This window comes from Dreissena polymorpha, chromosome 2 (assembly GCF_020536995.1).
Source record: "Dreissena polymorpha isolate Duluth1 chromosome 2, UMN_Dpol_1.0, whole genome shotgun sequence".
In the NCBI taxonomy this organism is placed as follows: domain Eukaryota; kingdom Metazoa; phylum Mollusca; class Bivalvia; order Myida; family Dreissenidae; genus Dreissena; species Dreissena polymorpha.
This window is the reverse complement of record NC_068356.1, coordinates 68,696,062-68,711,851: the sequence shown is the minus strand read 5'-3', so window position 1 is coordinate 68,711,851 and position 15,790 is coordinate 68,696,062. Positions and strand designations below refer to the sequence as shown.

General features: G+C 34.8%; 1 protein-coding gene across 3 annotated transcripts in view; it reads left to right on the top strand.

The window, feature by feature from the left end:
* LOC127867475 (uncharacterized) overlaps positions 1–7,086 on the top strand; it is a 33,564-nt gene extending 26,478 nt beyond the window's left edge. For all 3 annotated transcript variants that reach the window (XM_052408635.1, XM_052408633.1, XM_052408634.1), the window contains one exon: positions 1,308–7,086. The gene's annotated coding sequence lies outside the window, so the exon portion shown is untranslated. The remainder of the gene's footprint in view (positions 1–1,307) is intronic.
* The last annotated feature ends 8,704 nt before the right edge of the window (positions 7,087–15,790 follow it).

Sequence of the window (15,790 nt, the reverse complement as noted above, 5' to 3'; positions counted from 1 at the left end):
AACTAGGTCATGGGGTCACACTTGGAGTTCAAGGGTTAAATGCTTGTCCGGGCCATAACTTTATCATTTATTGTGAGATTTTAAAATCATTTGGCAAATTTGTTCACCATCATGGGACGGTGTGTGGCGTGAAAGAATTACGTCAATATCTCGAGGGTCAAGGTCACACTTTGAGTTCAAAGATTAAAAATGGCCATAAATGAACTTGTCTGGGCAATTACTATGTCATTCATTGTGAGATTTTAAAATCATTTGGCACATTTGTTCACCATCATTGGACGGTGTGTCGCGTGAAAGAATTATGTCGATATCTCGTAGGTGAAGGTCACACTTTGAGTTCAAAGGTCAAAAATGGCCATAAATGAGCTTGTCTGGGCCATAACTATGTCATTCATTGTGAGATTTTAAAATCATTTGGCATATTTGTTCACCACCATTGGACGGTGTGTCACGCGAAAGAATAACGTCGATAACTTCAAGGTCAAGGTCACACTTTGAGTTTAAAGGTAAAAAAATGGCCATAAATGAGCTTGTCCGGGCCATAACTATGTTGTTCATTGTTATATTTAAAAATCATTTGGCACGTTTGTTCACCATTATTGGACGGTGTGTCGTGTGAGAGAATTAGTCGATATATCTGCAACGTCAAGGTCACACTGTGAGTTGAATAGTCAAAAATGGCCATAAATGATCTTGTCTGGGCCATAACTATGTCATTTATTGTGAGATTTTAAAAATACCTGGTACATTTGTTCACAATCATTGGACGATGTGTAATGCGAAAGAATTATGTCGATAACTCCAAGGTCTAGGTCACACTTGGAGATCAAAAGTAAAAAAATGGCAAAAAATTTGGACAGCATGCCATGCGAAAGAATTCAAGAGTTCAAAGGTCGAAATGACCATAAATGATAATGGCATTATAATTCTTAAAAATCGCCATAAATTTGATTCTCTTGTTTTGTGAAGACAGCATGCAAAATAGTCTGTGTCAATGCGGCACGTGGGGGTATACATCACGTCTGTGACAAAGCTCTAGTTGACTTTAAAATGAGTAAAATATCTAGTACTTTTTATAGTGATTTAAATTTTGTTTGAATGATCACACATTTATATTGTATTGTAGTGTTTTTCAGAAAGTAGAAATAAAGTATTTTTTAAGATGGGATGCAGCTTGTTTTATTAAGTTATTATTTTGGTCGATCCATTTCCAATCATTAAGTACCAGTACATAATATTATCATTTTGATCATATGTATCATTATATTCATATGTATGCAGTATTGAACCTCTGTTTGATTTTTCAGTGCAATCATCATTTCCACATGTCGTCATTACCCGCAATGCTCACGATTGGTCTTTCCTAGAAAACAAAAGATGAAGACAGCGTATCTCAGTGGTAACCTGACACTATTGCAGCTGACATCTTGTGATCGATCAATCATCTTCGTTTGTGGTCATCGATGCTTATTATTGCAGAACACATCATCTGTATCTGTTGATTGTTTCGTCCGCACATCGTGATGTAGTGTGCTTACTGCGTTGCTTTTTAGGTCAATTAACCCTTTTCCACTAAGATACGTATTTTGACACATTTTTAGTCCCTTAGAAAGTTACATTGAATGAAGGACCTTTCTTACTAGATTTAAGTTTTTAAGGCTTCATTTCCAAACCTTAGATACTGATGAGCAGCAAACAGCATAAAACCTGAATAGACTGCGAGGTTACTCACAGGCTGTTGTGGTTTTATGCTGTAAGCAAATTGCCATTTTCACCTTGCTTCTGTGTGGGAAAGGTTTAATACTGCTGTTGTATACATAATGAATCAACATTGATTTTGAAGGAATTTTAACAAATTACTCAATCTTTAAGGTAACCCAAACAATTGTCTGAATACATTTTCTGGTTGTGATAATTATATAATGCTGAACAAGCAATTGTCGTCTAAATAGTAAAGGCGTTTTAAATAATTTCTTAATATTATTAATTATTTGGATATATACTGATCATCTGCTGTAGCTTTTTTATTAACATAGTTATATATATAAAGCTATATATTTTTGGACAGACTGTTTGACAGCTACATCATTGTTAATACATAAATACATAGCCTGAAGATTTTCAAAACAAATAGCCTGATTTCCATAGTAAGAGGCCTTTTTTTGTGTGGCACCCTAGCAACCCTGATTTGTTCACATATTTTATATCAATCTGTTCAGTCATCATTTTGATAGGTTAAACACTGAAATAGTGGAATAATATTTATATAAATCATAACTGAAATAGTGGAATAATATTGATATAAATCATAACTGAAATAGTGGAATAATATTGATACAAATCATAACTGAAATAGTGGAATAATATTGATATAAATCATAACTGAAATAGTGGAATAATATTGATATAAATCATTGAATTAATCTTCTTTAGACTAACAAACCTTTTAATAATAATAAATATGTAAACAAATATATTTGCATTTACACGTGCCACAAATTTTGGTTAAATTTTGTTAAATTGTCTTTTTCCAAACAAAATCTCAAAATCGCACGTTTTTAATCCAAAAGAACAACATTTGTGTGAGAAAATTTTCTATAGATAAATAACTGAAGTTTTATCTGAGATATACATGTAAAATGTTTTACAAAATATTGGGTTGACACATCTATAGGAATGGATGACATAGGAAAGAAGGATACATGTTTGTATTTGCATTACATTAATAGAGGTACAGCTCTAGTCACACAAAAGTCATTCATACCGGTACTATATGCTTAGTTGGTATTTAATAAATTTAATAGATATGTCTGTATGTGAGTGAGTGTTTATATAATTTATAATGTATAACTTATGTAATATATTAAGGATAATTGTAAAATGCTTAACATATCAGAATACTATGAGACAATTATGGACCTGTTTTAGGAATGGGAGTGTATGTTTTTTGGTATTTGTTCGTTAGTTGGTCTTTCTACCCAATGACCATTTCTTATCTGCAGAGAATATTTCGACCTACACTTTATTACAGTTGTGTAAGCTGGTTACTATGCATTGTTAAGAAAGCGGTTCTTGAAACGCAAATGAATTGTGACAAAATGGCACGAAGGGGGAGGGGGGGGGAGGTTCAGGCATATCAGTGACAGTTAAAGTTTCCAAATTTTTGAATAACTTTAACTTGAAAAACATAATTAACAACTTATTGTATAGGTTGCAATTTTATTGTATTTATGAGAAATTAAAAAAGTTATACATCTTTTATGAATGTGTAAGCTTAGCGAATGTTAATTAATTTGCAATGTGTTCTTGCTTCTCCTGTTGTGATCTTTTTTGCTTTTTGCAGTGTGAGTTGAGTTTTAAACCATACCCCCAACAAAAGAACACTTGTTTTGCTGTACTCATATGATGAAACACAAGGTCATCATATGATATCCAGAGAACTTGATGGATTTCAAAGATTTAAGGGAGAGCCGTGTTCTTTGAAAACTGGGCGAAATGCATGTGCTTAAAGTGTCGTGATAACAGGCTTAATAGAGACGACACTTAGCTTTTATGGAAAGTTTTTGTTTATAGGAAATCTAGTTTAGAAGGAAAGTGTCTACCCTGATAAGGTTGTCTAATCTTGGACGAAACACTTTAGGCACATGCATTAAGCTATGTTTTCCCAGAACAAGGTTAAAGAAAATTTTCAGCAAAGACATTATTATTTCCAGGCCCAAGATGATGATGAGCAGCAAACAGCATAAAACCTGAACAGCCTGCAAATTACCCGCAGGCCGATTTGGTTTTATGCTGGTGGCATATAGCATTTTCTCTTTTTGCTTCTGAGTGTACAAACATTCAGCCTCTACGCATTTGCAGTCAATAATACACTGTGTAAATAGTTTAGTGTTGTTCATTCATGTGTTTAACATCATTTTTAGTGCTGTTTACGCTATTAGGGAAGTGCTCATTGTTTGAACAGATAACCATTCGTTTCTATGCAAATGATGTACATTTATAACATGTTATAATGATTGAAGGAAGATACCCTTATCCTAACCCATTTGGATACATTTATATATAACCCTTACAGTGCTGGAACCGAATTTTAAAGGCCTTTGCAAACAGTTTGGATCCAGATGAGACGCCACAGAACGTGGCGTCTCATCAGGATCCAAACTGTTTGCTATTCTGATAGTGTTCTTTGAAAAAAATCTAAGAAAATGCTAATTTTAGAAATTCAGCAGAAGACATTTTAGCAGACGACAAATTTCCCAGCATGCAAAGGGTTAAGATGAAGAGTACTATGTTAAGAGCAATTTATGGTACAAGCAACTAACCGAAGACACTATGTTGTATTTGTATTAATATTGAATAATAATAATTTTATTTTAAGATGACTTTTTGAGATAAAAAAGTGATTGTCAGTTTATTATGTTCTGGTCATACTGTTTGTCTCAAAGATTGACATCCCTTGTTGTCATGGAGACCTAGGCATAAATGTGTGGCTGTCTGATGGTCAGTTTTGTAGCCACCGTTGTGACATTGTGTCTAAGTTTACCTTGTGACATTGAGGAAAGACAAATATTTTGTCAACTTTTTAGCTCTCCTAAGCAAAACGTGCTAATGATGAGCTTTTGTGATCACCTTTTGTCTGTTGTTCATCATGCGTCATAAAATTATCCCCTGTGAAAACTCTACAGGCCATATTAATTGCTTGATCTTCATAAGACTTGGACAGAACATCTGTCCAATTCATGTCTAAGTCGAGTTAAAAAACCTGTTAATGTGGGGACAAGAACTAGGTCACTAGGTTTAATTTAAGAATAAGTTGCTCAGAACATTTGTCGTAATGATTATTTTATCAAGTTGAAAATGGTTTCCAGTCCGTTAGAAAAATAAGGCTGCTTGGGGGTTGTGAGCAGTTTTCCTTACATGGATAATGTGAAAAGTTGTGAACAAGCTAGAAGTCTTATTTTTTCGCCCGATCATCATGCCCGATCATCATAAATCTTGGGTAGAATATTAGTTCTATTGACATCTTGGCTGAGTTCGAAAGGGTGAATTTTCTTATATACCTTTGGTAAACCTTCCCTTGTGAACACTCAATTGGGCACAATGGTTTTCCATATATTTCTATAATGAAACATTGTTAATTCTTTAGTGGTCATATTTGTTTACAAAATATATCAGACAATGGTTCTGATTGATTGAATAGCATGGCTAGCAGGGAGTAAGGGAGTTCTCCATACATTTGTACAGTGACACACGTTAGTGGTCATATTGTTAACCCAATGATTATAAAATGTGCCCAGAAAATGTGTTCAAATGATATCTGAGCAGAGTTTCGAGATAGTTAAGTAATATCCAAAAAGAGCATCTGGTGGTAGGTTTGTAGGTTTCCTTATATGGCTATAGTTAGACAAAATAACCTGTTAAGTTCCTTTCGGTCTCAGGTGTGCGCTTTAGGGCCTTTTGCTCACTTGTCCAGCTGATGTATTGATATTTATGTTACATAATGATGATTCCCTTAGCCAGTTGTGTTTATAAATGTGGAATATGGCACGTGTGACATGCTTGTGGCATTATATACAGGTTGTCATTGATTTTTAGTTTTGAAATGTCTCTTGTGTACTGACATATCAGAGTTTTTATTTTTAAAATAATATATAAAATAATGATAAAAACTTTGCTTCCAAAGTAAAGGTTTGTGGCTTTCCCTATTAAAGCAATTGTTTTTACAGGTTGTCGTTTATTCCACAATTCACAACTGTTTTTACATTTTTTCAATCTTGGGGGCTTATTAAGAATAAGGTTTAAAATATTATATGTGTCTGTTATGAATTGTGAAATGCGCTTGATTAGACCAAAGTATAAGAAAACAGCCAGTTACTTAAAGAATAATATTATTTTAAGAAATTTCTCTAAGGATTTTTTAAATCTAAAATAATAACTATTTAACATAGAACTTGCATTTCCCATGGCAGTCATGTAGAGAAACAAATACAATTTTAAGGTCTCCCAATCAAACTCAAGTAAATGGCTTATCTAGATTAAAAAAATATATTTTCTTATACATTAAACATGGTTACAACGTTAAGGGTTAAGAAGACCGGCAGTCATGGTTTCTACTGCTAAAAGGTTTTGCAGCGGCTTAAAGCTTTTCAATAAAAATTAATGTTACAGCAGAAGGAGTACACTGATAAACCAGTTCTTTAGCTTTGAAATATTGCCCTTATGCCTGTCAGATAAATCATAGAGCAATTGGGAACATTTCATGGAAAACGTATTACTAGTGCTAGATCCTTTGATTCAAATTTACAATTATAAGACTTGACATAATAATAAGTCTTAAAATTTGCACCAATGTAAATTGCATCTGAGGAACTTCTGTAGCCTTGAATTGAAGCTTTCATATCATCCAGCGCAGCACACTGATGGTCTTCTCATATCATAATTTTCCAGCTTAAGCTATGATGTGCCATCTGCCATTTCAGGGCCCCAATAAAAAAATTCTTAAGTTTGAGCCTGGTTATATTTTTACAAAAGTAAAAAAAAAATTTTTTATGTATTATTTAATTTTATTTTATATTTACAGTTGTGAATTGTAGAATAAAAGCATATTTTCAAATGTTTGCTCCAATCATCGATAGTTTTAATTTTGAGGACTTATAAGAACTTAAATTGGAGTTATTTTTGCATATATGTCACTTTTTTGTACTTCCGTTATAAATAAATGTTACATATATTTCCACATTGTATGGGATGCACAAGTTAAGATTTTATATATCTTTGTAATTTCATTTTGTTGTGATAATTATTTCAAATTAGATTTGCAAATGTTGTAGTATAGTATGTATTTATGATTTTATTTATTGTCAATAAACCATACTGCAAGTGGTAAATGGTTGAACATGATGGAACAATTTATTTAAATTTTGTACATTAAATGTGTTCATTTTTGATTATCATTTCCAGTATATACTAATAGTATGGCCTAAATATTCTAAAGATTATAAGCGGACCACTTGAAATAGCTTTATTTAATTTTTGATAATTGCTATGTCATATTTGAGGACTCATGAATAAATTGTATGTAATATTGCCATTGTAGTGTTTTTATTTATAACACATTTCATGATCATTTTAGTAGTCAGAGGAATTCAATTAGTTTATTTTAGTTCAAGCCCCATTTAAGCTATACTGAGTAAAAAGTGTCACTTGTTAGCACTCTATATTCCACATGTTTTGCCCAATCTTTGTGGCATATTATTGGTGTCACTATGATTGGAACATTTATCCTAATGATAACTCATACCAGATAGAAAGTGGGTCATGTGGGGTTTAAAAAAAGTAAACAGAAATACACAGGAAGTCATAAAGCGTGCTCTTAACATTTGTACCGATGATATTTCGGCCGAGTTGGAATATGTTTCCGGTTCGTTTTAACATTTGGTCTGAATGGGGGGAGGGGGGGCAGTTTTTCTCATTTGGCTATAGTGAATCCTTGTGAACTATGTAGTCACATTTTTGCCCAATCTTACCCAGAACCTTTGTTCTAATTTTAAATAGGCTGCATGCTACTTAGTTTTATTAGTCCCCTACCGGTTTCACCGGAGGGGACTTATGGTTTGCGCTCTGTCTGTCAGTCCGTCCGTCACACTTTTCTGGATCCTGCGATAACTTTAAAAGTTCTTAACATTTTTCATGAAACTTAAAATATGGATAGATGGCAATATGGACATTATGCACGTCATTTCATTTTGTTCCTACGTCAGAAATTGTGGTTGCTATGGCAACAAATAGACCAGAAATAGTGCTGAAAATGTTTTTTTTTTGGATCCTGTGATAACTTAAAAAGTTCTTAATATTTTTCATGAAACTTGGAACATGGATAGATGGCAATATGGACATTATGCACGTCATTTCATTTTGTTCCTTCGTAAAAAATTGTTGTTGCTATGGTAACAAATAGACTAGAAATAGTGCTGAAAATGTGTTTTTTTCTGGATCCTACGATAACTTAAAAGGTCGTAATATTTTTCATGAAACTTGGAACATGGATAGATGGCAATATGGACATTATGCACGTCATTTCATTTTGTTCCTACGTCAAAAATTGTGGTTGCTATGGAAACAATTAAAAAAAATCTGACAATGGTGAAATTTCTGACAATGGTGAAGCCGGTAGGGGACTTTTATTGCTTGGCAATAGTCTTGTTAAATGATAACCCAGTTCCTTTTCAGGGCTGAATAAGAGAAAAGGAACCAGCTCCTTAATCTTTATTCAAACCATTTAAGGAATTGACATTTCCTTAATTAAAATATTGAATCGAAAAGTACCACGTATCAATTACAAGCATTTAGTATTGATGTTTGCAATATTTATCACAATACTCGAAATCAACGAATATTTCGCAAAATATTTCGTTTAATAAAGTTAACACATACAAATTAGTGTTCCAAAATTTCCATGCTATATCTGGTCTTGTAACACAGATTTAACGCGATACAAAATGCTCGTTTTTGTGCCACAATATATTCCATTTAAATTTCCCGCCACGATATCCGAAACATTTACGTGCGAACGCGAGATAGGCTTCGTGAAACGTCGGAAGAACGACGTATTCGTGAGAACTACGTATTTATATTGAACGAAATATTTGTTGAATTTGAGTGTTAATAGGGTTTAAAAAAAGGATAACTTAGTTACTTTTGGCGGCAAATAGGACTAAACGAACCACATGCGCTAATTTAGGCAACTGACTGGTCAACATCGAGACTATGAGACTTTTGTTATGTTTGTCCATACGGCTGGAGGTTATTGGTTCTACTGTTGGCCTGCACCAGTGAAAAAAAAACGGTTTTCGGACACAATCGATGAAGAGCACACAATATAATAACGAACTTGTGCAAAGATTTTTATATTATAAAAAATCTATTTATAGAATACGAATGCACCTTGATAAAACTTTCGAGTATACTAGAGGCATCTCGGCCGCAGCTAGACGTGCAGATTTCTCCTTATAATGTCCGAAATATTCGCATTCGGTACGTGAACAGAGCGCAACAGATGTGCTTACATTTAGTTGTTCGCTTGCGAACAACTAAGGTTAGTATACGCGTTGCAAGTCGGTCTGCTCTTAACTACGCTAAGAACGATAACCACCGCATCTGAGGCTATAAATACATGCTAATAAACAAGTATAGTGGGATGTTGTGTTAATCCGTTCATAGTGCATGCTACTTTTGCTGTTTTTGGGAAACATTCTTTTGTTCTCAACAGATAGCGGCGATCTTTTGTATTCACGGGTGCTAACAACGCAATAGTAGAAGTTTAAGTTTGTTTACATTCCCAGTTAATAAAACGTTGAACATGAGTTCACCAATTACTACAGGTATATTATAGACAACAACACAAATGCTTTGTAATCGCTAAAACCGAATATAAGGCAGTCGGCGTAAAAGCTGACTTTAATATAAAGTTTGGCAATTTACGTGTCTAAATAATTAAATTTCTATTAAATTACTATCGTGTTTGTTAACTTGTTAGGCACATATTCACCACATGAAATGTTTGTTATCAACTTATCATTGTCAAACCACACATTAGTGTAAGTAGATAAAAACTATACTACGGAAGTACCACGTATTAGTGTAAGTAGATACAACATATACTATGGGTGTGCACATCATATGTGTCATCACAAACCTTATTATGAGTGTTTTTCTTCACCATCAAAATATATCGTATGGTAATATCTGATTTACGCGCAGTTTTCTTTTGACACATTTAAATCACACTTTCATGTCGTGCATGCGACAAAGGGTCTTATGCGTTTCGGCCAGCGTATCTTAATCCCAACCTGTCCATTTGCGAAGTCTGGTCAGAGGCGATGCTGTTCGCTATAAAATCATCCAATGTGCTATGGTCTTATTGTGTATCTCCTGACAAGACTGAAAGATGCGCAGGCTGAGTGGGCTATACATATGATGGGCGCATATGGAATAAGACCCATTTTCGCATGACGAGGGTCAATAAAAATCTCATCGCGAATTGTAAATGGCACATTTTAGCACAATGCTTTTCGATACAAAATTGTATTCAAAATAGCAAACTTGTAATTAAGGGCAGCCTATCTAGGCCTTTAGGAACGATTTCTAGACGTGCTGACCGAGTACGGCAAAGATTTGTGGTTGGATAATTAAACGATTTTCATCTTATCGGACACTATACAATTTGTCTGTTTTCTCGTCTTCAAAGCAAAACTGTGTTTATCGATAGTTAATTATATATTCACCGGACGATTTAGTGAACGAGTACTGACCCTGACATTCTGCGAGATGGATTTTAACGCGTAATTGTAACAGGGCCAGAATTTGTCATTTGAACATACAGGGAGAAGTCCGCAATTCCTTACACTGAATAGTGATATATCCTTTGCTCTGAGCACAGACACGATGATGTAGCCAAAGTTCAGAGATTTTATCTCGAATCAGCCTATGAAATATTAGAATATATTCATGCGTGTCTGCTGGCGTTATGTAAAAGTCATTTAAAGTGAAAAGCTGTGTAAAACAGCTATGCCGAAATAGAACATTATTGCTCTATACCCATGTTTAGGTCAGAGTTGTTGACACCGTGTGAACTGCTAGGGTAATAAGTAATGCATAAACAACAAAGTACGGGTCAACAGGGCTGTCTTTATGACTAACTAATTCGTGAGTAAAAAGTATTGCTCGCAGATTTATTTTTTATTTATTTTCATCAATTATCTTATTGTATATTTTGAATGTGTATATGGTGTCAAAAATCAAAAGTTTTGTACAGGGAATTTCCATAATGAAAATATATTCTTAGTAAGATAGGTATTCGAAATTCAAACAATATTCATTTAATATGATGGTGATTGCAGATTTTCTTTATATTCAGCTTTCATTACCATTTTCATCATACTTACTGTGCTTTCTGAACGTCAAAAAGGACCATGTTGTTATTACTTTGTCTAAGTTATCTCTATAAAATAAATAGGATGATAAAAAGTGCACACACATCTCGACCCGTGCGTTAAAACACACTCTTTATAAATTTGAATGGCGTGTGTTGATTAATTTTGAAGAAGATGTGTTTGTGAAACACAATGTCCCCCTATATGATGTTTGACCTTGTAGGATGACCTTGACCTTGACACTTCACCACTCAAAATGTGCAGCTCCATGAGATACACATGCATTTCAAATATAAAATTGCTAGCTTCAATATTGCAGAAGTGACATTACATGAGCAATTTTGACCCATATATTTGACCTTGAAGGATGACCTTGACCTTTCACCACTAAAAATGTGCAGCTCCATGAGATACACATGCATGCCAAATATCAAGTTGCTATCTTCAATATTGCAAAAGTATTCATAAAATTAGCGATTTGGGCCACATATATTTGACCTCTGACCTTGAAGGATGACCTTGACCTTTCACCACTCAAAATGTGCAGCTCCATGAGATACACATGCAGCCAAATATCAAGTTGATATCTTCAATATTGCAAAAGTACTCATAAAATGAGCGATTTTGGCCACATTTATTTGACATCTGACCTTGAAGGATGACCTTGACCTTTCACCACTCAAATTGTGCAGCTCCATGAGATACAAATGCATGCCAAATATCAAATTGCTATCTTGAATATTGAAAAACTGCAAAAGTGTACATTAAATGAGCGATTTTGACCCATATATTTGACCTTTGACCTTGAAGGATGACCTTGACCTTTCACCACTCAAAATGTGCAGCTCCATGAGATACATATGCATGCCAAATATCAAGTTCCTATCTTCAATATTGCAAAAGTTATTGCAAATGTTAAAGTTGGCGCAAACCAACCAACAGACAGGGCAAAAACAATATGTCCCCCACTACTATAGTGGGGTACATAAAAATGAGTTGAGTCTTAAATTATGCAATAGCGAACAACTTCAGTGCCTTCAGCGATTTGATTTATTCTGTCTTGGCACATTATTGTGACAACCGATTTCAATATTTTATTTGTGGGTTGTTAAATATGATTCGGCCAGTACATTGCCAGATTTGGGATTATCCAACTGGCTTATATATTTGCTTTTTTTTTTCAAAAATAGTTTTATTTCTATATGCACATCAAAATTCATTGAGACGTCTAGTCCTGGCCGCCCATGCTAATATAGATATAGCGAAGTCGAGTACATAGCTTTGGGATGAATCTTTTTCATTTAAAAGAGTTCGGATATAACCATATTTCTTATAAACTAGAGGTTTAAGGTATAAAGCCCATATGCGAGGCACGATTGTCACAGAATTGTTAAAGGGATCTTTTCACGCTTTGGTAAATTGACAAAATTAAAAAAAGTTGTTTCAGATTCGAAAATTTTCGTTTTAGTTATGATATTTGTGAGGAAACAGTAATACTGAACATTTATCATGGTCTAATGTAGCCATTATATGCATCTTTTGACGATTTTAAAACCTAAAAATTATAAAGCGTTGCAACGAGAAACGATTGAATAATTTGGAGAGTTCTGTTTTTGTCGTTAAATTTTGTGAAACTACGAAGATTGCTTATATAAGGTATAAAATACGTCAATTATGTGTAAACGGCGGAATAGCTCAGTAGGCTAAAGCGTTTTTACTTCTGGACTCTGGCAGGACTCCAGGGGTCACTGGTTTGAACCCTGCTCCGGGCAATGTTATTTTCCTTTTTTAAATTTTATTCTTGATTTTTTACTGAAGCTTTTACGATCCAATGTTTACATTTATCAATATAAAGCATTAAATGAATAAGTTAAAAAATGCCAAAATCTGTGAAAAGGCCCCTTTAACATTAATGCTATTTACATGATCATTGAAATTTGTATTTAAAATACAATTTTCTCTTTTAACCGAGTGAATCTACAAAAAAAGCATTTAATAAGTCTATGTACCTTTCACTATGCGAAAGTATTTGTAGAGGGTTTTGCATAAAGTACCAATTTACAAAACTGTTTCTCCATGAACGTAATCAAAATGATCCAACTAGATGCGGTCGTTATCACAAACTAAGAAAAAAGTCGACATGGTGTTGCATTTGTTTTTTTTCTATTTATCGGAACCAATTAAGCATTTTTCGGGTTACCCGCTACTTTGGCAGTATCTTGTCCATAGTTATACAGTTTTTAAAATACATTTTTTTCCGACCGAAGCTATGAAAGTTCCACGCTTTTCAGTTACCAGTTTTATGCAATGCTCAATTGTGCCGGCGAAAGATTTTCAAAGTTTCTCGACGACATGGTTTCCCAATCATCCGACGTGGGCTGAATTTGTAAAAAGTGAAAGTTTCGCGAAAAATATAAAATCACCAGTAAGAATCTACTATATAATTTTATGTATTAGCGGGATCAACGCAGGCTTTCAAAAAACAACAACACATAAATAAATATGTTAGCCTTCGAAGTCTTCAAATAAACCATACATATCCTTTTGTACACGCTGTACGTGTTTGTCATAACAACCGTTTTCACAATAAAAGTCGCTTGAATGGGTAGTCTATACGTAAGCACACATAGTATTTCCAATGGAACGGTACTATTAAAACTGTGGGCATACAGCGACACATCTTGCGCGTCCGTGTCGGGAATCAATTTCGCGATCTATGTGTATTTACTATGCACCTCAATGACGGGTCTTGTGATATATGGTAACTTTCTGTCGGAATATAATGTTTTATATGACCACTTTTGAACTGATGAGATATTATACTGAAATAAAACCGTATCTTCTATACCATTTATTGAGTGAGTTAATAAAATTAGATAAAAGATTGAGCTTGATACTCGTTTAACTACATGTAAAACATAAAACTAAGCAAGGTGTTATTTATTTCTATTACGCAGTGGCGCCATTTTCGATAGACCCTTTGAGCGTTTAAACGCCCAGAGAATAAAACAATGGCTTTTAATTTATTAATTATTATGCATGAAAAGTACTTAATACCTCAGTCACAAAAAGAGACCAATCAGCGGACCACGATGATCGCACGGACACCAGGTCATTTTTAGCATCGCGCGGAGACCGGATTAATTAAGTCCCGTGAAGAAAACGAGTCGAGATCGAAAACAGATCGGACGATCAACGGACGGTTGTCGCCAGGCAATCGCCCGACATAGGATGCACTGTACTTGTATCGGCAAATATCAAGGAATTTCCTAGAGACATTAACGTCGGTCGGAGGACGTCTGATTGCCGGAGGGCCTACGCACGATGAATGACGGACGCCGGACGGAGCTCATGATACACGTACAATCAATCCGAAATCGGGCGATCGCGGGGTGATAACCGTGCGTTGATCGTCCCATCTTTTTTTCGAGCTCTACTCGATTCTTTCCCGGGCCCGACATCGACTTAAATTTCCAGTGAGACTTAAAATTAATCCGGACGCCGCCCGATGCTTCAAATTGACCCGATGTCCGTGCGCCTGCCCGATGAGTGGAAAAATACGTTGTCCGCTGATCGGTCTCTATTTTTCGGCGTAAGCTGTATTAAGCCAGCTTTTCACCTCTCCTGACCTTTGTAAGTGTCCAATAAAATTCAAATAAAATTTCCCGCGGCTAGGTACGAATGAATACACTTCATTTATTCCATTGGCTGATTTGAGTATTCCACCAGAACATTGGAAACATATCCGCGTCTTTGTAACACTGTTTTACTGCATGAAACAATTGTATTTCTAATGAAAAGGCTTAATAGATAGAACAGTTTTACACTCAATTCTCGACATCAATACAGTTTGTGCGTACACCTTTTATTTTCAGAGAATTACCAGCGCAACGCGTTTATATTTAAAGGCTATGTTCTCATATTTAGTACTTACTTCCATATTCTTGTCAACATGTTAACATGTAAAAGTATAAAGAGCAGTGGAAGCGAGGCCTCACTTTAATACATTGCATTTCAACCCGAGTCAATTCGCGGCCAGTGTATGGATGTCAGAGTTTATTATACAGGTCATCACCGGAGTTCGCGGCCAGTAAAATAATAGTTATATAATAAATACGCTATCCGTGAACTAGGTGACCTGGAATTTTCTTTAGACCAGAAATATGTAGATTCTTAATGGGTTTTCAACAATACAATTATAAATATTATTTTTGATTAATTTAACAATAATTAATCCACCATATTGACCAATGTATTAAGCATGAGCGCGATGATTATCGATACTGTTAATAATCGAATCAAATAGCAATGCCCGACAAACCACTAAAACAGGTTGTTCGAAGAACGCGCCTATAAATACGGAAACTTCTCGTGTGGCCGGTTGACTCGTATGTTTTAATTTCACTTCCATTCTTCTTTTGGTTTTCTGTTTTGTATCTATAGGTTTATGACCAGCAATATGTTATAATGTAAAATAAGCCGCGTAAACTCCGCGTAACATCCCGTACTGCGTGTGATGCAGCTAAGAACTGCACAGAAAAAAAGACATTCGCTATCCTTGATCTCATTCATTGAACTATCAACGCCGTATATCTTTTTTAAAGATATTTCTTGTTTGTTGTTCGCTTGCGAATAACGAATGTTATTGTCGTACAATTCAATTCAGTCTGCTCTTAACTACGCTAAGAACGATAAATACCGCATCGGCCTGTGCACACTGACTAGCCTGTTTATACCACTGGTACACTGCAGACAGAGTGTGTATGTTATCAATAGTTTTAACAGCTCGTGCGACGACATTGGCCAGTTTGTCATTGAAATCTGTACATATTGGCTGTATTCAGGGAAAAGGAGGCTTA